General features: G+C 50.0%; 1 protein-coding gene across 1 annotated transcript in view; it reads right to left on the bottom strand.

The window, feature by feature from the left end:
• Window positions 1–23,771, bottom strand: part of LOC147190177 (thyroid hormone receptor alpha-B) — a 52,308-nt gene extending 28,537 nt beyond the window's left edge. The window contains exons 1-2 of the mRNA XM_086137796.1: window positions 23,400–23,771; window positions 2,988–3,068 (exon numbers count right to left, since the gene is read on the bottom strand). The gene's annotated coding sequence lies outside the window, so the exon portion shown is untranslated. The remainder of the gene's footprint in view (window positions 1–2,987; window positions 3,069–23,399) is intronic.
• Window positions 23,772–23,786: the final 15 nt, after the last annotated feature.

Here is a 23,786-nt window from a genome sequence, read left to right on the forward strand (position 1 = left end):
TGGAGAGTCTTATGACATGTGAATGTTGTTGTTGAACTCGGTAGAAGTCTTTGGAGACGAGAGAAAAAAATAAAACATTTGAAAAAAGTCAATTTATCAGATGGGGAAAAACAACAACACACACACACAGATTCCAATAAGTCAAAATTTAGCAAAATGCTACGCAAACTAGTTTGCCAATTGGGGGGGGGGGGCTGATTTGATGAGACAAATCTATTTTTCGCCGGTGCAGCAATTGGTGCAATTGAATTTTTCAAACTCATTTCTCCCTCATCCTGCATGTCCCATAAATACCTCTCCCAACCCTCGAAGACGACAGCATGCAGCTGCAGCAGTCAACAGCTTCTCTGGCAGAGCACAACTTGGGGTGGGGGGTTGCATGGGGGAATGTGGGGAAAATCTCTTTTCCCGCGACAGTCAACAGGTGGAAAAGATCGCGTGTGTCTTTTCCATACTGTACGCTATTGTTTCCGAACCTTCATTGCGCCAAGGCACATATTTTACATGACAGCCATCTCACGGAAGGCCCCCCACCCTAAAAAAAAAAAAAGGTTACAAATCGTGCAGTATATGGCATCCTCATTTGATGGGCTGTTTTTCTGTTGTAAGCATGGCAACAGGTGGTGGAACATTTCATTGCTCTGCCTGTCACGATACATTGCTGGTATAGCGCAGATTAGATTTTTGTTAGCCCCCCCCCCCCCCATTTTCCCAGGGCACATTTAATTTCTCGCAGAGCACTAATATGTTTACACTTGTTATGAATCACTGCTGAAAACTCAGTGAAGAAGAAGAAAAAAAAAAGGTTTCCGTGACTTGTTGCTTCCCGGGACTTAGTAATTTGACTTTATGAGTCCCGGCGATTGTTGTCCGTTTTCCACAAACAAGTAGGGGCAGTCCTGATAATTGCACCACGTTTCAATGGTTTAAAAATAATAATAATAAAGTAACAGTACAGTCTTTGAAGGTTTCCATGTTTTGTGGTCATCGGTGTTGCCGCCCACAGGCTGTCGTTTAAAAATAACCGCTCGGGTGTTCCCCACAAAACGCAATCGAGCAAGCCCACGTTTATCGAGGTGCCGATTGGTCCCTCGTGGGAAGACGAACGGCCGAAAAAAAGAACATGTTGGCGGTGGCGTAGCGAGGGGATACTTGAGAAGGTGCCTTTCGAGAAGGCAGTGCGGGGCCGGGGGGGGGCAGCCATCAGGCCAACACTTGGAAGGTTTCGGGGGTTAAGGCGCCTTTGAAGGGGCGCAAGCGTGCTCGTGATCGCCGGCCTCACAGGGCCCCCCGCCCGCCCCGCGCAGTGGGCTACAGGCGAGCGCTCTTAACACCTCGTAAATCTCACCTGGTGCCGGACCGCCGCTTGCTGACATCGGCGCACACGCGCGCGCACACTAACCGTGAGTGGGACAAAGTACGTCGAAGACGCACGCGCTCTAAAAGCAGAAGTGACTGTTAAAAAGTCAAGTGGAACTTGGAAAATAATATCACGCAAATGTCATGAAATGCCTGCGCCCGCTTTTGTCTCAACGAGGTTCCCCAGGCGAGCGACGTGAGCTCGTCAAGACCTTTGCGAGCGTTTTGTTTTCATCGTCTGGCCTCCATGTTGACACATTTTTCCACGAGGATCAAGTACAGCGAGTCCCTCGACATCTGTCCAGTCGACTCGGACTCTCGCATTCGCCGCTACCGGAGCGCCGCTCGGGGACTTAAGCGGGATTAAAGCACAATTACGCCCTCCAGATGTGCGGCCGGATGAGCCGTCCGGGCGAGACGTTTCGCCGGGGGAAAGTTCAAAAGGCAGGCCCGACGGCTACGAGCCGCGATTGGCCGCAGGCGAGGCGCTTTTGCACGCGGCCCGTCGCGACATGACAGAGCAACGCGCGGCTTCCGGTGACGAGTGATGTCACGAATAAAGTCTGCCGGCGACACGTCGCTCTTCCATACGCGAGGGTTAAAAAGTCAAGGCTCACTTTTATAGCGACACACGAGCGGGCGCTCATTCTCGCATTAACCGAGGAGGAGACAAAGTTGCCCGTGCGACCCAAATACGCTTGAACCTCGCAGGGGGACCGGGCCATCTTGACTTGATTCTATTCATAACAACAAAGGACACGATGAAACAGAAACTAGTGGCTCGCTCCTCCGCTCGGCGGAAAGCACCAAAATCCACATTCATGAATCACTCTGTCCACAAGCGCACGAGTGACATTATGTAACGGAAGCTGGCGAGCCATCAAGAGCCAAAAGGGGGACTTTTCTTTCCTTCTTTCTTTCCCCCCCCCCTCTCCTGGCAGTGCCATCCCGGCCACGCTCCAACATGAGCAAGGAAGCTCGTCGGCCTCCGAAGGCAAATATTCAAGAGAACAAAGTGCGGGGAGGACAAAATAAATAAATAGATAGATAGATAAAAAAGAGCCGAAAAATGCCCTGCTTGTGTTTTGTTTATTTGTTGACCCAGTCCCCTTTTTTTGCAAGGCTCGAATGTGGCAATGGCCTTTTTAACCGCAAGCAAATCTCAATGAACTGCCAACACACACTCGTGTATTGAAAACAATCACATCACTTTGTTTTAAAATCCATTAGCTTAATGCTAACACATGACAGGAAACGTCACATCGGGCCTTGTAAGCAAGGGGGACTTAAATATGAATTGTTTGCATTCCACTACCCCCCTGGTGGCCAACGCGCACACACTCGAAGGAACAGCACAATGTCCACTGAACTGAAGACATAAATAAAGAAAAGAAAAAGGAAAAAAAATGGCAAAAACTGTTGTATTTTTTCCATTATATTGATGTATTTTTTGGGGGCAGGGGGCGTCAGATTTTTCACATTATATTTCATCCAATTGGCATCTTACACCTTATTTCACCTCAACACACTAAGCGAGGATATGCACTCGGTGTTTCGTGTTCAATCTACATAACAGGAAGCATAACAAAGTGTTGCAAAGAGCGGCGCATTGCGGTCGGTCCACCTACCGGTCATGTCGCGCCTGATTGCGTGCGCGGCTAATTATTTCCTCGGGCCTCCTGCGGGGCACGGTCCGCCTCGTCTCCACCCTGCGGGACACGAAAAGAGCATTGTGAGGGCGGGTGGGTGTGACAAAGGGCGACGTGGGCACCTCGAGTATGTAAAACCCACAGCAAGACTCATCACCTTTATTCGTCACTCTCTTTCCTCTTGCCTTGGCCTGAACACTTCCAAAGAGGCTCGCATCACGGTCGCGGTGAGACACAACCGGACTCCCGCAGCGAGCATACATGCATTCAAGCTGCGCGAGCCATTTGGCGTCCAAAATGGGTCGCTTGCGACGCGAGGACAGCAGGCCGCGGTCGGCCGAGATCGGCTGGCGAGCTGCGCTGACGGTGCGCGACAGAGACCGGCCGCGATCCAGCATCGCGCGCCGCACGGCCGCGCCGGCAGAGGGCGGGCGCAGCGGCTCGGGTGTCGGCGGACGAAGATTTCGCTTCAAAGCCAAGACGTCCCTTCGTTTCGCTGCCTCGGAGCGCCCGCAGTCGCCAATGCGACCTTTTGAGCGCCGCCGGCATGAATAGAAGCCTTTGTTGCCGGCAAATTCCACAGGCGGGCCTCCAATTAGCTGTACGCGAGCACCCCTGCGGCCCGACAAAGACGCACGGGGAAACGGTAGCGCGAGAGCCGCGTCAGTCCAATTAGGAGGTCGTCACAATTGCTTCAAATCAAACTCATTTTTGGAGCATGATGGGGCGCGGTCCAAAACCCTGAACTAAAATTAGAAAATTTTCGAAATGCCCACTAAATTCTGCCTGCGGCCGTTTTATTTGCCACGAAGCACGGGCTGCAGATGTGCACGACATCGGATTCCAAACAAATTAAATTCATTCTGTAGTCGAGGCACATTTTTGCTAGTCAGTCCCCGAAATCACAACCAAATAAGTCAATAAAGACATTAACCACGGCCGAATTGATCTCTCTCTCTCTCTATTTGCGTCTTCTTTCTGCTGCCACAAAAGTTGGAATAAAACTGCAGACTCGTGATTGTTTTTAAATGACAGATCATCAGTCTCAAGGTACTTCCTCGACACTGATTGCTACTTTCCTACTAGCCGCGCTTTGACACCATCTGGGGGCATCTTGGAGTGTTCCCGCTCGACTGTCCATTGTTCATTGTTTTGAGTCTGTCGGAATATGAATGATAAGTGCAGGGTGACGGCAAGCGCGGTGTGCTTTCAGTCACGATGAACCGCAAGGCCATTGCGGACGGGGGGGGGCGCACGTCATTTGAGCTTTCAGAAGTGTGGCGCTTAAAAGAAATCCCCACAAGTTGACTTCTGTCTGCATTTGAAATAGAATTGATGAATTCGTTGCGGGCTCTTGCGGAGTGGAAACTAGCACGCGCTGTACCGCTTTGTGTCCAAACAAGCACCAAGGCAATTATTGCGAGCTCAAAAAAAAAAAAAAAGAGAGGAAAATCACACGCTGTTATTTCTTGATGGAAAAGCGTTCTGATTACAGCTTCCGCTTGTCACGCGAGACGCCCCCTTGTTTTTTTCATGCTGCGTGCGTCCTCCTTGTCCCCCCCCCCCCTTGCTGGCAAGTGTTCCCCACGGAGGATTTGGAGGCCCACAGCGGCGGCAGGACAGCCGGCCGCATGGGAGGACGCTGGCCTGAAAACATCTTTGCCACTGTCCATCCCGAGAGGATAAAAACAAGAGAGCGCGCGTGACAACACGACACATCTGCGAGCAATGTGTGCTACCCTTAGTTGTTTAGTCACATTCAAGACAAAACCGGTTTCGGAACCAGTTTTCAGCGTTCTCCCCTCCCGGGTGCGGAAATGTTCTTACGTGGACTCTCCAGTAACGCACCGAGCGCCACTTCCTCACAAGCTTGAGTCCAAACGCCCTTGAGTTGGGCTCCTTGAGTCAATCTGCCGCCGAGTGTCGCTAGGGCGCTTGTTTTGTGCCGCGGCGCACGCCATCCGGCGCACGAGTCCCGCGAGGCGCTGACGAAGATTGAAAGGCGGCGGGCCCGCGAGACACGAGGCCTCGTCGATGGGTCGCCTGGTTCAAGGGGACGCGCGGGGGGGAGGGCGAGGAGGCCGCGGCAAACGAGGCGGAAAGAAAATGGGACCGTTGCCCCGGCTGCAATTAGCTCGGCGCCAGCCAACGCCGTGCTGCTTATGATGTAAGCGCATATGGAGGAAAGTGGATCAACAAGCAATCGATTCACCGGTCAGAGGCTGATTTCATCGGGTGCGCCGTGGGAAATTATAAAATTTGGTCGTGCCTGCCTGTGAGGACGCAGGTAGATGGATATTAACAGATATTTCCAAAATTGATGGTTGGCTCTGAATAGGGAATTTTGTTTTCTTCGGTAACGTGAAAAACAGCTTTGAACAATGTCATTGTCATTTGCTTTTTTTCGAGCAAAGAAGGCGGCCATGTCGCCCAGCCACGGACACGCAAGTGAACATTCTGGTCATGTCAAATCCCTCCGGTTCACCGCGGACAAATCACAAGGAGGAGCCACAAAGGTTCCAAAGCGAAAGCTTCTCGAAGCGACCGAGCACATGAGTATCACGGGACATGAGCGGCGATGCAAACACCAAAAGGCTTTCTCACGCTTCCAACGGCAGCTCCCCCGTGAGGAATCAAAGACGACGACACCACAATGTTTCTACTCGTCACACAATTCAAAGCGGGGTGGCGCGGAAACGGCCAAAATCTCGTTTTCAGCATCACTCTGCCGTGGCCGAACGTCAGAGAAGGGGGCTGATTACCGGCGATAAAATCCGAAGTGCCATTCGACATCAGATTGAAGAGGTTTCTACTCCCGACAACAGCACGACAAAACGGCCATCTGACGAGGTAGGGCTAGAAGCCGCTATAGTGGGAGAGGGAGCCATTCCGAGCATGCGGTAGTCAATAAAAGCTAAAGGTGCTGGTTTCAAGGCAGTCGTCAACAAAGTGTCCAGCTGCAAGTCACCGACAAGAGCAAGAAGGCCGACAAGCCAAGCATTCCCAGCTGATCAGCGCCAAGTTTGTCTTTGGGCCAACTTCTACTACCTTCCTCTCTCTCTCTCTCTCGCTTTCCTTCCTCCCTCCCTTGCTCGCTCGCTAGCAGGCCACAGAGTCATGGCAGCGTTGCAAGACCTTGGCGGGCTGACAAGCAGCAGGAGAAGTGGCTGCAGTAAATCCTCTCGCCGTGTCAATACCGCCGAGTCCGAATGAGCCGTCTTGGGCGGGGGCGGTTGGCGGGTGTTTAATAGCAAAGAGCTGAAGTTCGGAAGAAATCCAGCGTGACGATGACGTGCTCACGTTGTTTTTGCACAGTCTCTGTCGAAGCGTAAAAAAAAAAGTAACGCACCAGCAAAGGGTGTTTTTTTTTTTTTTTTTTTTTTCCGGCGGCTGGAACGGAGTCAGGACATTTCAATGGGGGAAACCCTTTTGATATAGAAGTCAATTCAGCTTGGTCATGGAACTAATTACGCTCGTAAGTCAAAGTGCCATTATTTGACAGTTGACACGTTATCAGGTGGTGAAAAGAAGACGGAGAGGAGTCAAGTTGAGGGCGAAGGGAGGGGGGGGGGGGCGGTGTAGGAAAGCGGGGCTGGGAAAGGAGGTCAGAGTTGTGATTGTCAGTCCCTTCTGGAAGCCGGGGAAGGAGGGAGTAGTGTTGGCGTGTGGGGGCGACAGGCGTGCAGCGAGGGGGGCCCGAGCCGCCCAGCTCGCCCCCAACGGCAGCCTGGAGATGATTTAGGATTCTTGAACCGCCGCCAACATTCCTGGAGGAACTCTGGAAGAGGAGGAGCCGCGAGTGGGATGTGAAAAGGGAGGCAATGTGGTAAATATGGAATTACCGGGCGTCTGTGCGCATGTGAAAACACACATGCGGGGTTGCTATGGTGAAACAAGACTGTGTGTCTGTGCGTGCATGTGTGTGTGTGTGCGATAGGGGGAGGGATTGGTAGAATTCCACATGGGAACATTGGGAGCCAAGCACAAATATGTGTGCATGTGCATGCGTGTGTGTGTGATGGGGTGTTCGTGAATTGGAGGACCGGTGCATGGTTGGGGGGGGGGGGGGGGCAAACGGAGGCCGACTTTGACAGCCAGCAGGTGAATTTGAGGGAATGAAATCAAGAAAGAGAACAACGACAGTGCGTGTTAGTCAAACACATCATGCCCATGACGGCGGTACCTTGACTGACGTGTTGGATTGATTCCGTGACCAAGCTTCGAACTCAGCTTCCTATTATCAAATCAATACCAGCTATTGACATGAAGTGGAATTTCATTCATCCATTCCAGAAACCAAAAGACATTTTAGTCAGACTTGGGTTGTATGTTTGTTTTAGAACTTGCTCGCAGCCATCAACAAAGTAAGGAATAAATGAAAAATCATGACATTCACATTGAATCCAACTGTGCTTTCATGATAAATGCCACAACAGGTTTGAGCGTGTTTGCGTGCATTAAGTGCATCAGCGTGTGTGTTCTGTACCAATTTTGGCATGGACCACTGTTGTTGGGAGTTCAGAATGTGGATGGCTGTGTTGTGTGGCTTACTCGGCAATGGTTGACAATGTGATGTCTGGACTCCTGGCGGTATGCCGGACTGGGTTGCGATTTGAGGGTTGCCATACAATATGTTACATTGTCTGACTTTTTCTTCAAAGGATGTGGAGAGTCAATGAAGTTGTGACTGAAATAGGATAGCGCCTGGCCGGCGCAGAGTGCATTTTCGCAAGATCTGCTATTTTATCCGCTGGTAATTTTGAAATGGAAAAACATGGCCAAAACATGTTCTGATCACAAAGGAGAAAAAAAACTAAACAACAAAAAGCGGCAACGGCTTATAACCGGAAAAACGTGCGAGTTAGGCCATTGGTACATTTCTAAATCATGAAACAAAAAAAAAAGAAAAAAAGAAATGATATTAAATTGCTTGTCGTTTGGTCTAACGGGAACAACAGAAAGCGCGCGCCACTGACAACAGATGTCCAGCGGCACAACAAGGCTTTGGCTCACCGCCACCGGAGCGGGCGCGGCGTTAGCAGAGGATTTAGCCTCACGTTTGTCGTCATGCCAGCTGGAGCGCGAACCTGCTTACATGCGGCGAAAGCGACACCTACCCTGCTAGTTTCTTCCTGCGGACATGACTGTTTGGGCACGCGTTGCCGGCCCATCGGGCCCGAAAGCCGTTTGATTTTGAAAATCATCCGCCCGTGCCTCGAAATGTCAAATTGCTCATCTCGCTGAAGTGGTACGATAGTAAAAAAACAACTGAGGCAATGCAGCCGTTTAAATGACGCGCCTCCATTTTCAACGACGACAGCGACTCTGACAAAAACGCCAAAGCAGATGGGAAAGTAGTAACGTGCTTCACGTGTCACCGTTTGCCTTTAATCCAAGAGGATTGGAGAGAAAGAAGAGCAACTACATTCATCTTGAATCACTTGTGTATTTGTTTGTAGGCCGCTCCAACAAAATACTGGGTTAGCTTGATGCAACAGGCAAGAAAAGCCTTCTCTCCCCCCCCCCCCCCCACATCCATGAAGGTCTTTTTCCTCACACGCTGGATCAAAAGCGTGACTAGGATTTGTACAAAAGGCTGCAGAAACAGAACATCTTGTTTGTTCACGTGCCCGCTGTGCTTCTTAAAAGCAGAGCAGCCTCAGCGTGCTCAGGCCCGGGCTGACAGGGAGCCTTGAACCCCGCCCCCTCCGCTCCCGCTCCCGCTCCCGCTTGCGTCTTCAAACGGCAACCGGCCCGGTGGGTCCGTTTCAAAGCCGTTGCAGCGGCACGCTTCTTTTTTTGTTGCCGTCCCCCGGTTATCGGCGGCAGCTATTTATAGATCCTCCGCTGCACCAGCAGCCTCGGCGGAGTACAGTACAGTATGTTGCACGCAACACGAGTCTCTCCTGAGGACATGCCCCCAGCAGGCCTCATCGCCGCTCCGTAAAACGGCAACGCCGGGTCGACAGTCGGCGTTTTTTTCCTGAGCTCTGAGCACCACCCCCACCTTCATTTACGTTGGGACAAGCATACCAATCCTCGGCAGGAGGTTCAGAGGTCGAGGCTGAAAAGCACGGTGACTTTGCAAGAAAAGACAAATGCGTACAAGAGAGCCAGACATGCAACCGAATACACAGAAAGCTTTAACCTCCGCGCAAACCTGGCTGACAGGTGTGGGGGGCGCGGCCGCCCGCAGCAACCTGCACCACCTCAGTTGCGCGAGCTTGCCTCAGTCGTTAAAAGTTGCAGGCAGACTTATTGAAGTTGAGCGGTGTCTGTTGAGTCATCAACTGTGGCCACCAGCACGAGTCGCCCGCACGCTATGGACAAAAGTCAAACGCTTACTAGGTCCAATTTGGCAGCCATGTGAAATCATCTCTCGCGGGTGGTTTTTTTGAAGGACCACAGGAAATTACCAACCAAAATGGTAGACTTCAGATGTCTTTTCAGTCATTATTCTGAATTTTGTTTTGGTGGGTCTACTCATGATAGACTAAATTTCATGTTGCGAACTGAAACTGGCTTTGGGGGGGCTGAACTCTCGAGGAAATGACTAAAGATGGCCACTTCCTACCAAAATAGCAGACGACCTTTTCCAGATCGGCTACACTGGCCTTCCTGCGACAACTATCGGCGCCATTTCTCCCTCGGACGCGCACTCGAAAGCCGGCAAAGACAGCGTGAGCACGCGGGACGGACAGAGGGGCAGTAACGAGTCACGGTACGCCAATTTCTATAACAAGGAGGTGCAAAATACTGCTCACCGATCTGGAAGCTGCCCAAGCACTGAACAAAAAGTCGCCTTGTGAATGGGACTGATGTATGGAGTGAATGTGAGTTTGTGTGTATGGATGTGTGTGCGCGCGTGCATTCACCTGGTTTCTATCAGGACCACTTTAATGGACCTCTTGCATCAACTAATGGAGCCCACGTTCCAACGCAAAACACAATCGTGACCTGGATGGCCTCAAGGAAGCGGCTTTCAAAACAAAGCGCAACAATCACAACGGCGAAAGGAGGAAAACTGCAGGAAAACAACGTGGACATTTGTGCACAGCAAAGGCCAAAAGGCTGAGGGAAATGTGTTTGCGGTGTAAATTGAGATCCATAAGATGCTTTCCGTCGCACATAACCACCGCCATCATCATCATTATGATTATTATTATAATAACGGCACGCATTTGTCAGCATGTTCCAACACGCTTGCTGCGAGAGCAGACGCAATCAAGTGAACCATGTTTGCGCACGGCTCGCTGCGTGCCGACGTGCGACGTGGCCGAAAACCAATTCACGGTTGGGAATTTTGCGCTGTTCTGCCAAGAGTTTTTATGAGTGGCCTACCGTTGGCCTTTGGTTTTGCAAATCCAAATTTGAATCACCGGGGTCCAATCCAGTATATACAGTAAGCGGAGGCTCAAAATCGGATACATTTGCGGCACTCTATTGCTTCGTGTCCAGCAACTTGAATCTCTTCGCGCCGGTCCACTTGTGTTGGGTTTGGCTGCGTTGCTCGCGCAGGTTTTTTTTTTTTTTTTTACGATTTGACTGCGATGACCTCTGAACGAGGGAGGAATTTTTCCAAGGGTCCTCTCATAATCTTAACGCCAGTTAGACAGTTAGCAACCTAAATAGTCATTATAAGTATAAAGGAGCCTTGTGGCACGCAATCCCGTAGTCAAACGCGCTCAACATGGCGACGAGCCCCCATTTATGCAACTTGACATGTTGGAAATGCCCCAAGGTACCGCAGGTGCTTCACAAGCCGAGGTCGCGTTGCCTCACCTGGAAAAAAAAAAAGAACCTGGCAGAACTACAAAATGCTGCGAGCAGGCATATATCTGACATTGATGTGACACATCGCAATCATATCAGCGCTTTGAATTGGCCCAAAGCGAAGGTAGGGCGAATAATTGCATTTTGCATGTGCGGTGCGCCTTTCCCAAATGTATTACGAGCCAGTCAGGTCCCATTTGCGGCATTACATAACTTAACGGAGGATTCTCGCTTTTAGCACTGCAAACACGAGGCCAGAAATGGGCTAACGGCTAACAAGAGACAACCCGGGAGGCCTGTATTAGCGGGAGTATGAGATGACTTATCGCACTGTACCGTTATCGCCCCGACGCCACAATTTGTAACCACGCAGCGATGGACTCGACATCACGACGAGACACAATTAGATTGACTTCAAGCGTCAGTCTGGCCGGAGACATTTAGAACGAGGTCAAAACACAACAAAAAGGAAGTGGTTGTTTGGGTTTCTTTCTGAGAAAGACCCACAAAAACCATTTACAGTTTGTCAATGAAGCGCCGCCGCTTGCCAAACCACACAAATCGGTCCCGGACTCCCCCGAGTCCAAATGCAAATGATGCGTTTATGGCTCCTCTGTACCATCAGACGCGGACGCTGATGCGATTGCGAGTCGAATGGCGGCAAATGTCAGCTCCCAGCATGCTTTGCCTGTCCACACGGTGCCACTAAAGGAAAACATCTTATTAGTGGCACTCCTTCAAAATGTCACCCTCACAAAAGAGACAGTAATTATAATAATTAAAAGGGCCTGCGATGTTTTCCACTTGAACGTCACCGGGCGTTGCCCGTGTGAAATAAATACACTACCGTTCAAAAGTTTGGGGTCACCCAAACAATTTTGTGTTTTCCATGAAAAGTCACACTTATTCACCACCAAACGTTGTGAAATGAATAGAAAATAGAGTCAAGACATTGACACGGTTAGAAATAATGATTTGTATTTGAAATAAGATTTTTTTTTTTTTACATCAAACTTTGCTTTCGTCAAAGAATCCTCCATTTACAGCAATTACGGCATTGCGGACCTTTGGCATTCTACCTGTTAATTTGTTGAGCTAATCTGGAGAAATTGCACCCCACGCTTCCAGAAGCAGCTCCCACAAGTTGGATTGGTTGGATGGGCACTTCTTGCGTACCATACGGTCAAGCTGCTCCCACAACAGCTCAATGGGGTGACTGCGCTGGCCACTCCATTACCGCTTCTGCTCTAAATAGTTCTGGCACAATTTGGAGGTGTGTTTGGGGTCATTGTCCTGTTGTAGGATGAAATTGGCTCCAATCGAGCGCTGTCCACTGGGTATGGCATGGCGTTGCAAAATGGAGTGATAGCCTTCCTTATTCAGAATCCCTTTGACCCTGTACAAATCTCCCACCTTACCAGCAGCAAAGCAACCCCAGACCATCACATTACCTCCTCCATGCTTAACAGATGGCGTCAGGCATTCTTCCAGCATCTTTTCATATGTTCTGCGTCTCACAAACGTGTTCGTCTTTGTGATCCAAACACCTCAAACTTGGATTCATCCGTCCACAACACTTTTTTCCAGTCTTCCTCTGTCCAATGTCTGTGTTCTTTTGCCCATCTTAATCTTTTTCTTTTGTTGGCCAGTCTCAGATATGGCTTTTTCTTTGCCACTCTGCGCTGAAGCCCAGAATCCCGCAGTCGCCTCTTCACTGTAGATGTTGACACTGGTGTTTTGCGGGTACTATTTAATGAAGATGCCAGTTGGGGACCCGTGAGGCGTCCTTTTCTCAAACTAGAGACTCTAATGTACTTATCTTCTTGCTCAGTTGTGCAACGCGGCCTCCCACTTCTTTTTCGACTCTGGTTAGAGCCTGTTTGTGCTGTCCTCTGAAGGGAGTAGTACACACTGTTGTAGGAAATCTTCAATTTCTTAGCAATTTCTCGCATGGAATGGCCTTCATTTCTAAGAACAAGAATAGACTGTGGAGTTTCAGATGAAAGTTCTCTTTTTCTGGCCATTTTGAGCGTTTAATTGACCCCATAAATGTAATGCTCCAGAAACTCAATCTGCTCACAGGAAGGTCAGTTTTGTAGCTTCTGTAACGAGCTAAACTGTTTTTAGATGTCGGAACATGATTGCACAAGGGTTTTCTAATCACCAGTTAGCCTTCTGAGCCAATGAGCAAACACATTGTACCATTACAACACTGGGGTGATAGTTGCTGGAAATGGGCCTCTATACACCTATGTGGATATTGCACCAAAAACCAGACATTTGCAGCTAGAATAGTCATTTACCACATTAGCAATGTATAGAGTGGTATTTCTTTAAAGTTAAGACTAGTTTAAAATTATCTTCATTGAAAAGTACAGTGCTTTTCCTTCAAAAATAAGGACATTTCAATGTGACCCCAAACTTTTGAACGGTAGTGTATATGGATGACATTTGAATGTCTTCATGGCCCCACATACTGAAACGCAATGTACAGATCTCGCCCGTCTGCATACTCAAAGCGTGCAAGTGTCGACAAAGCAGGGTGGCAAAATGTCGAATCCAAGGCTATGGCATCCCCTCAATTATACAGCCAAATGGTTACAAAGCGATATTTTTATATTAGGCACGGCTTTGTCCCGAGCACAAATGAGGGATAGGGTGACGTTTTTGTTTTGTGTTGCCCATGAGATTTTTCTCATGAAAGTTGGGAAATATTGACTCGACGACGCCGAGGTTTTTGCGTCAGGCACCGGCACGGCAGCCTCAGCGGGTGTCAATGAGACGCCGTGTTCCAACCAGAATAATCCAGCAGTCATGCGCGTCTTTTCGTAATGGGCACGCAGATAAGACTCGCCTTTCTTTCCTCCTGCAATTAAGACGGCAACAAACTTGCGCCGATCACCTCGCCGCCCCGTCTCGTCCCGCGGGAGCTCCCGTGGGGGAAGGTTCTAGAATCACGAGAGACGGCGCGTGACTGTTTGGCCCGGCGTGGCGTTGCGGCGCACGGGAGAGCAAACGGGGGAGCTCAGCGGCGGCGGACACCGACGGGGAGTTAGGCGAATCCCGGCGGGAACGCTACGATGCGGGAAATCCACCGCCGAGCGAGGGGATGATAGGGAAGATGTCCGAGGCGACGCCACGTGGTTTGCTAGCCGATGCGAAGCAATGCTCCATTTTCCCTGAGACCAGCTTAGCCCTAAAAGGCTCAGCGGGCTAATCCTTTAGCCAAATGAAGTGTCTAACCTGAAGCTTAGGCTGCTCGCGGGAATCACGGGGGCTGAATAGTCGTACACACCTCGCACCTGTTGGGCAAAGATGGAGACTGATTTGTGGAAAACCTGCGCGAGCGGCGCTGACGTGTGAACAAGCGACACCGGTCAGCCATCGCGCCGCAGCTGTCACAAGGATAACGCGCGCAAATGGCGCACAAGTCACGTCGGGTTCAAGAAAACCTCTGGCCCTGCGGGATGCCACCGAGACTTTACAAGCGCAGAAACATTCCCCGAATGTCACATCCAATAAGTGGACAGCAAACCCGACCCATTGAATTAAGCCCCGCTCTGTTTTACTGGAACTGCGCCGCAGTCAAACGCATTCCAGCCGGGCGGATGACACCAGTGTCATTTTCGATCGATTGGCAGACGAAAATCAATCCGATTCTTGGCACAAAACCAAACCGTCAACGATGTCGTGATTATGAATGATTTTGAATCCTCGTTTCACACGATACGCACACGCACACAAAACACTTCTCTGCGGTGTGTCAAATTTACAAGACATTTATTTTCCCTCTGCAGAGACTTTAATTAAGAAATGGTGTTGAATGGGTCCTTCGACTCTCATCAGAGTCCTATTTTTGCACATGTACATATCTGTCTATTTAAGTACGCCGCGCGAGTATTTTGTTTTGCCCTTTCGGTTCACATGCTAGTGAAGTGCGCGCGGCGGTTGGTAGCTCGCCGAGCACTCCGTCTTGTCAAAGGAGCTCCAAAACCACAAGTGTCAAAACCTGCCCGACGCCTTGCAGCATACGCCGCCTTTCATTTGCCAGGCTTACGCTGCGGAAAGGATCTCTTACTCTATCCATCCATTTGGGGCTTTTTTTTTTTTTTTCCTTTGGTGTGACAGCTACTGTGAAAGATCTCTACAAAGCGGCCTTTGAGTGAATTCTCGGGTAGGAGCAAAAACAAACAAAAAAAACAAAAACATTTGTGGCAAAAACGACTTGACTTGAACCGTTTCAAATTCAAAGCACTTCCCACTTGGCATTGACAGAATTTGGGAGCCAAGTCGAACGCCAGCACAGCACGAGGCCGAGCGGGGATTGGGCGAGCAATAAATGGATTTTTAGGCTACTTACAAAGTTCAAGCTAAGAAAAGATGGCGGGCTCTTCAGTGTGTGGCAATTGCCTTTTTTTTTTTTATTAGGTTACGGTGGCATGTCTGAAACGCAGATCCAGTAAATGACGATGATGATAAACGTCTCATTTTTAAACGCAGGAGGGCCTCAGAAAAGCCTCAAAGCGCTTCCGTGGTCCTCTTGTTGACACTTTAATCAGCGGTTTGGCAGACGTGTCATTTACGTTTCTATTAATGAACCGGCGTGTTCATTAGTGCGCCGAAGCCCGACACGTTCCTACGGGATAAAAGCGGCTGGATTTGCGCGGCAGACCCGCTCGCAAACTTGGAAAGAAAATCGGTCCTGAGCGCAGCAATCAACCGGCGCGAGTTGCCGTCTCACCCGCTTTGGCAGCAATCTGCTTGTTTGCATAGTTGAAAAGCTCAGCGCTCGCATGCAGACTGGCAACGGCCCTGGCTGAAAGCGAGCCAGCGCAGAGATTGATCAGCTGGGCGGCGTCCAAGCCGAGGCCTTTTTACTCCGCCGGCTCGCCAAGCGTAACAACTCTCGCCGCGCCTGGCCTGGCCTCTTTGCGCCGGCCTGCGTGGGCCGATGCGCACCGTCACGATTGTCCCGACGCCACCCGCAGAGAACACGAACGGCCACGGCTCGCACGACCGACCCACTTCCTGCTCTCTCGCTCACCGGCCGCGGCCGCATATGGGGAGGTGGTTAGCGCATCCAACTCAAAACTCAAAGTCGTCAGCGGATGTGGAGCGCCGACTGCCCCACGACGCCGCCAATGATCCGCTATCTCGAAGCGCTCAAAGAAGACCTTACTGGAAATGTGATTTGAACTCCTATGAAGTGGTTTCTAATTGAATTGACATGTAGCCTCCAGCTCAACCGTGACCATGGAGACGAGCGCGCTCAAAAATGGATGGATGCTAGCACGTTTGCGTGCGCCTTCCGATTGGCTGGTGACCGGTGCAGGGGAGACCGATGTACAAATGCGACCCGAATGCGGATCGGCGCGGAAAAGAAGCCGGATGGATTTGAAGGCTCCAGTTTTCATGACGCTGAAATTTGCTCAGGAGCGCCGACAACATGTTAGCTTAGCTCAACTCACTGCCACAACCACAATACTAGTAAAAAAACTCGTCACTCGTCAACATCACTAATCTGGCAACACTGACTCTTTTTTGTCAACGACAATAGTTGCGCTCCATTTGAAGCGCAGGGGGGTGGAGGACTCGTGTTGGTTTATGTTTCTCGCGTGTTCTCTGCCCGATGGGAGCCGATTAATTAATCACATGCTAGCTGGCGCTGATTACGCAATCGGTTGGCGCACGCAAACGCAATTTTCGCTCTTGACATATACATGTGAAAGATATTCCTCTGATGACCGACTTGGTTGAACTGTGCCAGCCGTGACTGTTTACTTCGATTTGAAACATATTCCTCCGCTAAGTGACTTCATTCTCCGGCACCGCAACATTTAACATAATTCACCTCAAATATTTGGGGGTAAAAAGCAGACGCGAAACCAGAGCGTGTTAGCAGAACCAGAACAGAACGTTTTGTTTTTTTCATCTTTTTGTTTATTTGACTAAATGGATCCCATGTGAAACATCTGCTGTGTAAAAAGCCGAGTCCGATCTGAATGTTTTCGTCACCCACTTCGGAAAAAAACAAACCCAGAAAACCCCAAAAATATGCCAAACTAGTACGTGCATTCGCCTGCCATGAACTTTTATTTGGCTTTATGTTTTCTGCCCATGCCAAGTGGTCGGAAAGGTTGTTCAACAACATGACCAATTTGCTCAGTTGGCAACGCTGAGTTTCCTTTTGTAAGCGCGCTCCTCTATGTTCGCAGATGTCTTGTTCATGGAGAAAATCTCAATTAAAAAGCAATCTGGATCAACTTGAATTCTCTCTCTCTGTGATGCTTGGGACACATATGGCAAATGTGAGATGAGCTAACGCAAAGAGTAAAGTCCGCAGCCGGCGAGGGAGCAGCTTTCCGGCGATGGTTTTGCGGCGTCGTGCACGCAGTATCGGAAAAGGCGCGTTTAATTACGCGTTCAGTTTGCACAGCACCTCGGCGGCGTTATGACAACAAGAAATATGAGCAGCTGCCACGATCGGCAAATCTCTCGACACGCGAAAGGGCGAGCCCGGCGTGAAGTTGGCGGCTCGAGGCGTAGCCGAGCGCCGCTACCAGGTGGAGACGAAAGATGGCGGCGCGCTCGCTATCTGGCTGCCGTACGGTGAGTGTTAATCATTGTCAAAATGACCCACATTTCCCCAAAGTGCAACTTCAGGCTCGGAAAAGCTTAATTAGCAAAGGAATTGCCGTGAAGTGGCGGGCGGCTCTGAACACAACATCGGGATTTCATTATGATTCCCACCTCCCCCTCCTCCCTTTCTGGGGGGAGTGGCAGCAAGGCAAGTGGCATTTATTATTTATTTGGATTACTTGCTTGTTTCACACCTCAAGCTTAACAAATTCCCCTTTCAGCCGACAATGGAGCGTGACACCCCAAAAGCGCCGGCGCGCGGAATTACCGCGCTTCGCTTTTCTTATTAGCGGATGACTGGGGAAAAGCAATCTGCATTATTACCTTGCTTATCTGTCTTGATGGCGGCGCGTAATTGTGGCGGCAACAAATTATTTTGCCAATAAAAAGCAGGGGGGTGCAGCCAGACTTTTTTTTTTTTTCACTTACTACAATCATCACTCCAGCAATTAACATTAGCGTCTCATTGTTATTTTGTGTTTCTTTGTTTTTTGTTTTTTTTACCTGTGAGCTGAGGGCTTCGGAACTGAATGGTCAATGCTGCAGTGCTGCCGTAAATAAACACCCCTCCCGCCTCCCCAGTAGCACTGATAACAAATTGTGGGCTGCTCCGGCATTGAAAAAACTACAAAAGGTGACAAATAAGCAGCACTGATAAAAATAAAATAAAAAATAGAAGAAAAAAAAAGTGACTGACGTGTGGAGAATTTTGCCGAATTTTCCCTTACTCATTCACGGAGCTTTTCTGTGAAGTGGAGGACCTCAACTGTGGCGGTCAGCCGCACGGAGGAGAAAATTGCGGTCTTTTTCACTCCCCCAATAGTCGGCGCTTTAAATGTTCACTGAAGGTTGAGGGGGTAAAAAAAAAGCTCAGAGGAGAATGAACGGAGCGCCAGAAAAAGGTAGTCTATGACACGGCGGACATAAAACAAGAAGATTGAGAATGCACGCATCTGTAATTGAAGCACATTATTGCCACTGAGTTAAACACATCCAACTATTAATTCACGTGTCATTATTTTAGGCCTCAGAATATGGAGAGCTTCAAATTGTTGTTCCCACTTGAATCTGTGCCCACATGAAGGGAATTCCTCGCTTTGCCACGACGCCAAGCGTTTATGACATGTGACAAATTTACGATCCTGGGAACCGCCGGAGCAACTCTGGACTTCACTTCAAGCGGCTCGCCGAGAGCATCGCTTCGCCTGCCGCCTGCCGCCCCCCGGCCCTCCTCCTCCCCAGCGGAAGCGCACCTGCCTCCCCTCGCCCACGCCGCGGCTCGCCGGACGTTCTGCCGGAGCATGCGTGCAAATAGCCGCGCGAGAACAAACGCGTATCTGGCAGGCCAGCAGGACACTTTGATAACCTCTTGTCTCGCGCTCCATGAGGCCGTGCTTATCAGCCGGTGGCCCCCAGAAGGCGACCGCAGCGACTCCACGCCGCAAGTTGACCTCAATCTCCATCACAATCGAGGACAAACACAGCACAGAGCTCAACAATGTAGAATGTTTTTTTTTTTTTAAATGGTGCTAACAGTTTGACTTCACGCAGCATCAGCAAAAAGTTGGAAGTGGAGAAAAGTGCTAAAAGTCTATTTTTGGGCCCCCAAAGGCTTAACGATGAATTGAAAGCCTTTGGTCAGGTTAGGGTTGAGCTTCTGCAATGACCAAGACGAACGAGTCTTTCGTGGCCGCTTCATCGGAAAAGGGCGGACTTTGCAGGCTTGGCTTCTTGAGACTTTTTGGGGCCGTTTACTCATGACAGATGCGCCTTACCGAGTTTTACAGTGTTCAACCAAACGGCATTCGGGGTTTGAATTTTCTCCCCCCCGGATCTAAATGACCGGAATGCGCCTACGATGGTCACTTCAAAGCAAAATGGCGGACTCCATGTGTTTTGGGGCATGGCTCCTTGAGACTTTGTGGCTCGACTGACGAAAGACGCCCTTACCTAATTCGCGTCACGAATAGAAATGGGATTCAAGAGCTGATTTATTGCGATTATTATTATTTTTAAAATATATCCCAAGGAGCACTGGAGAACGGCCAAACGAGCCTATTATTGCCGCTTAAAAGCAAAGCGGAAGACTCTTTGTGTCTTTTGAGGCTTGGCCTCTTGAGTTTCTCTGGTGGTTGGGCTCGTGATAGAAATGCTGTAGTAATTCATGTTGCTTAGTGAAACCAGCTGCGGGGGCTGAATTGTCAAAGAATTTCGGTCGGTAGGGCTCATCTAGACCATGCGGCCAGTGATAAGATAAGAAAAGATAAGATAAGAAAACCTTTATTAGGCTCGCAATGGAGAAATTCCCAATTCACAGCAGCAAAGTTATGAAAGGAAGAAGTAGAACAACAAAATATAGGAGCTGCTGCAAAGGCAGCCACTCACGCGGCACCGTTTTGAAGTCAAAATAACAAAAATAACACAACACAACACATAGGACACCGACAGTCGTGCAATCTTCACCACTTTTCTGCATACACTTTGTTGTCTGAAGCTTGCATCGTGCGATATGAGTGTTGAAAAGAGCGATGGATGAATATTTCCTTCCAGATTGAACATTGGGACACTAACGGCCAAAAAGTACTGATTCTAATCCTGTCCAGTGAAGGTGCTGCAGGACAAAACATACAATGGCCCAAAAAAAAGTTTCCCTTTTTTTATCAAAGTACTGTATACTGTATAGTGTTTGTACTGAGGATGGGAAAAAAAATAAAAACATCAGGGTTTTTTTTCCTTTTTTTACGGCTAGCTGGCAACGGCTGTACTTTTGACACTGTTGTCAAGGCACTCGAAAAACAAGATCTTCCGCAGTCGGCTTTCGAAACTATTTTTGACAACATAAGGATCGCAAAGTGCAGATACAGTCGAAGCTCTTTTCAACGCACCCCATTTACGTTTTCACCCCGATAACGTAAACTGCATGATAATGACCACATTTTTCCCACCAAATTGTGACAAGGCCTTCGCTACAATGAACCGGTGGGAAGCTAACTGCTGCCGCGACCTTGCTTCGGACAAAACGTACAGCGCGGGATTCCCCTACGTTGCTTAGCAACACGACCGATCGACTCGTACATCGTCGTGCTTCGGGGGGCACGGCGCACACGGTCTGAAAACATGTCATTTGTGAAGGCTGAAATTGTCCCTCACTTTGGAAAAGGGAGTCTCCCGGACCAAGCTCAGCCGAGACGACAAAGACGACGATTAGCCAAAATAGCAACAAAATGCTGGCAGGGTTGGGGGCCAACAGATGATCGTCAACTGCTTCGGGGAGCGGCACATCCTGATCTGGAGAAGAGGCCCTTTTCATTTGCTGACTGAATGTTTCCAGAGATGAAGTCGCAACGCTACGGTTGTCTGCTTCACGTCTTACAAAATCCTTTTTTTCTTTAAACTGCATACACGTATATACTGTATTACATGCTCATGCTTAAACCTAAACCCATGTTCATATTATGCATTGTAGTTGTTGGCCATTTGGTTGCAAGCGGTTCCAACAAACTACCATTATAACGTACAGATTCGTGATGTCACTCGAGTGACGCTGCAACGAGGTTCGACTGTATCTATTCCCAAATGCAGGAAGTCCAACCCCCCCTCCCCACCCCCACCCATAATATCCAAATACAGATACCTGCAAAATACACTTACAGTAATAAAAGTACTCATTACGTTCCACCACAGCAGAGACAGCCCAGATGCAGCGCGCACACCCGCGATGATCAGATGACATGTCACCAATGGCCTCATTCTCCCGCACAGAATGGCTCCTATGATGCCGCCCACAAGCCAGCAAACATATGGGTGCTATAATCTAATTAGAAAGGGAGGAGTGGGTGGGGGGTGGGGGGTAAACAAACGCAAATTAACGGGCAATGTGGGAAAGCGCTCAGGGCCTGCCTGCCTCTGATGGGACGAGCAGCAGTCAAGTCAGGTCACACTGGCTGTAAACAAGCGAGCTCATATGTCCCAATGCAGGCTATGTTGCTTGGCTCAACATCCACGCAGAGCGGCTGACAAGCTGGGTGTCAATAAAAACAAAAAAACATTTACAGCTTATCTCCACGCCCTCCTACCTACACTTTGACCGATTATGGCTAAGAGGGGAAGTCCGATAAGTTCTTTACAATAAGAAGCACCACATACAGTATTCCAGTATTCCGATTGACACCAGGTTTGTGAAATACGAATGAAAAAGAAAAATGCGCCTGTTTTTCTCCTTCTCAGGTGGCAGCCCTTTTTGCCTCGTGCTGCCACTTGCTGCCGACTGAAAACGACATTGCGGCGCCAAGGAGCTCAGGTTAATGACGGTGGCTTTGGTCATGTGACGCTCGCAAGCCAATGAGGATATAACGGCATCGAATACAAATTGGTGTATGGACAAAATCGGGATTGTCCAAAAAAATGGTCCAAAAAAGCCAAAACGCTCTTGACCAAAGGCAGCGATGTGAACTATTAGCTTGCATTATGCTATAAGAATGCAAATATGCAATTCCCTTAGCGGATATGCAATTGTAAGGATATCCGACAAAATGATTCATAATTCGACAAGACATGCAAGCATCGCTCGCCACCAAATATCCAGAGTCAGAACGACAAAGACAGCTGTGTGAACCACTAGACTGTTGCACCTATTCACGAATCTTCAAAGGATGTATAGGAAATATTCTCGGTGTGTGATATAAACGAGAAAGGATCTTAGTAGTGCCGTGTCTAAGCATGTCCTTAGTGCAAATGTGGTTTTTTTTTTCACCTTCAGAAACTAATGTATAATTCAAGTGACACACAGTCGGAATCTCATGCATGCCGAGTCTCGATGAGCCTAATGACGACTACCGCCGGCAGATTTAGCGGCAGGTGAAGGAGTCGGGAGATCACCTCCAACCCCCCCCCCCCCCCCCCCCACTTCCCCAGCATGCCCCGTTGCCTCTCCAAGACACCTCTGACATCATTACAGAGCTGGCCCGAGCAGAAAATCAAGGTTATATAAGAGCGCGCTCCATGTTTCCGAACGTTGGACTGCTGCAGCCGCGGCGAGGGGGGCCTGGGGGGGGGGGTGGAGAGGGAGGGCCGTAAGAAAGAGAAGGAGCAAAAACAAGCCAGGAAGAAAGGCACATAGAGGGAGAGGAAAAAAAAACAAAACAAAAAAATCCAAGAGGCCCTGCTGGGGCGCTGCCTGCTGGAAAAGAGCTATGAAGGTCAGGGGGGGCCCCCCCCCACCCCCCGAAGGAGGCCCGGACAAGAGGAGAGAGGAGGATGCGGTCCGGGCACGCGGTGTTCCTCAATGTAAAGACGGCAAAACGACAAGAGAAGTTTGAAGGATTTCCGCGAGGCTAATAATCAACTCCGTGCCAGAGCATGTTAGCTAAGCTCGCGGCTAATGATTGCCGAGATGCGGAGGAACATTTGCAGCACATGCTGAAACGTTTCTGTTGGCAATATGCGAACATTTCCTCTCCACTTGGAGAGCATGCTGATGAGCTCCTGAAAGGGGTGTGTGGTGTTGACGCATGCGCCGTGCACGCCACACCGTTTTGTTTTTCCTAATGTGCTCCGTGCGGCTCTGTAGGACAGCTGACCACCCCGACGGCCGCTCCGGCGGAGGAATGTTGAGGCGGCCAACATGTGGCCGGACGACGAGCCACTAATGCGGGCTGCGTGGCGGATAACGATGGATCAAGCGTGCGCGAAGCGTGGCGCTGTGCCGATTCCTGACATGCGAGTCGATTGCGAGCAGGCCCCCGCCGCACGGAAACCAGAACGAAGTGCAACATTTCATCACACCGATCGAGGGACATCGGCGCTTCATTACGGCCAAGTGATTCGGATCAATTTCTGCGCGCGCGTGCGTGGGCCAAAAGCGTCAATCGTGTGCGCGTGAGGCGGTAGAAAAGCGCCATTAGGAGGAGGGATGAGATCTACTCATCTGTCAAAGCCGCTCGCGCAGTCCCGCAGGCGTGCGCGGACGCCGCCACTTACCGCGCGTTGCATGAACGGCGGCCGGGGAGGGGGCTGTTGCTCCTCCGCTCCCTCCGGCAAACACTTTGCGGGGCTCCTGCGCGCCTCGATTCGGCCACGTCCAAGTGGAAGTAGGCTGCGTGCGTGCGCGCGCGCGCCCGCCCTCCCCCAGCTTGGCGCTGTCCGGTCCGCGTCCTCGAGTCCACGCGGCTTGGGGAGGGGAGGAGGAGGGGGGAAAAAAAAAAAAAAAAAAAAAAAGAACTACGAGCTCTTGCGCGGGCTACTGGACTTTGCTGCTTTTCCGGCTTCTCGCTCGCTTTGCTCGCTGGCTTGCCTGCGACGCCAGTGAGGGGCACACGCAAGCACGGAGGGGTTCGTGTACGCGCTGGCTGGCTCCGCCCTCCAACA

Source organism: Hippocampus guttulatus, chromosome 19 (assembly GCF_054856545.1).
Source record: "Hippocampus guttulatus isolate MCC_2025c chromosome 19, RoL_Hgut_1.0, whole genome shotgun sequence".
In the NCBI taxonomy this organism is placed as follows: domain Eukaryota; kingdom Metazoa; phylum Chordata; class Actinopteri; order Syngnathiformes; family Syngnathidae; genus Hippocampus; species Hippocampus guttulatus.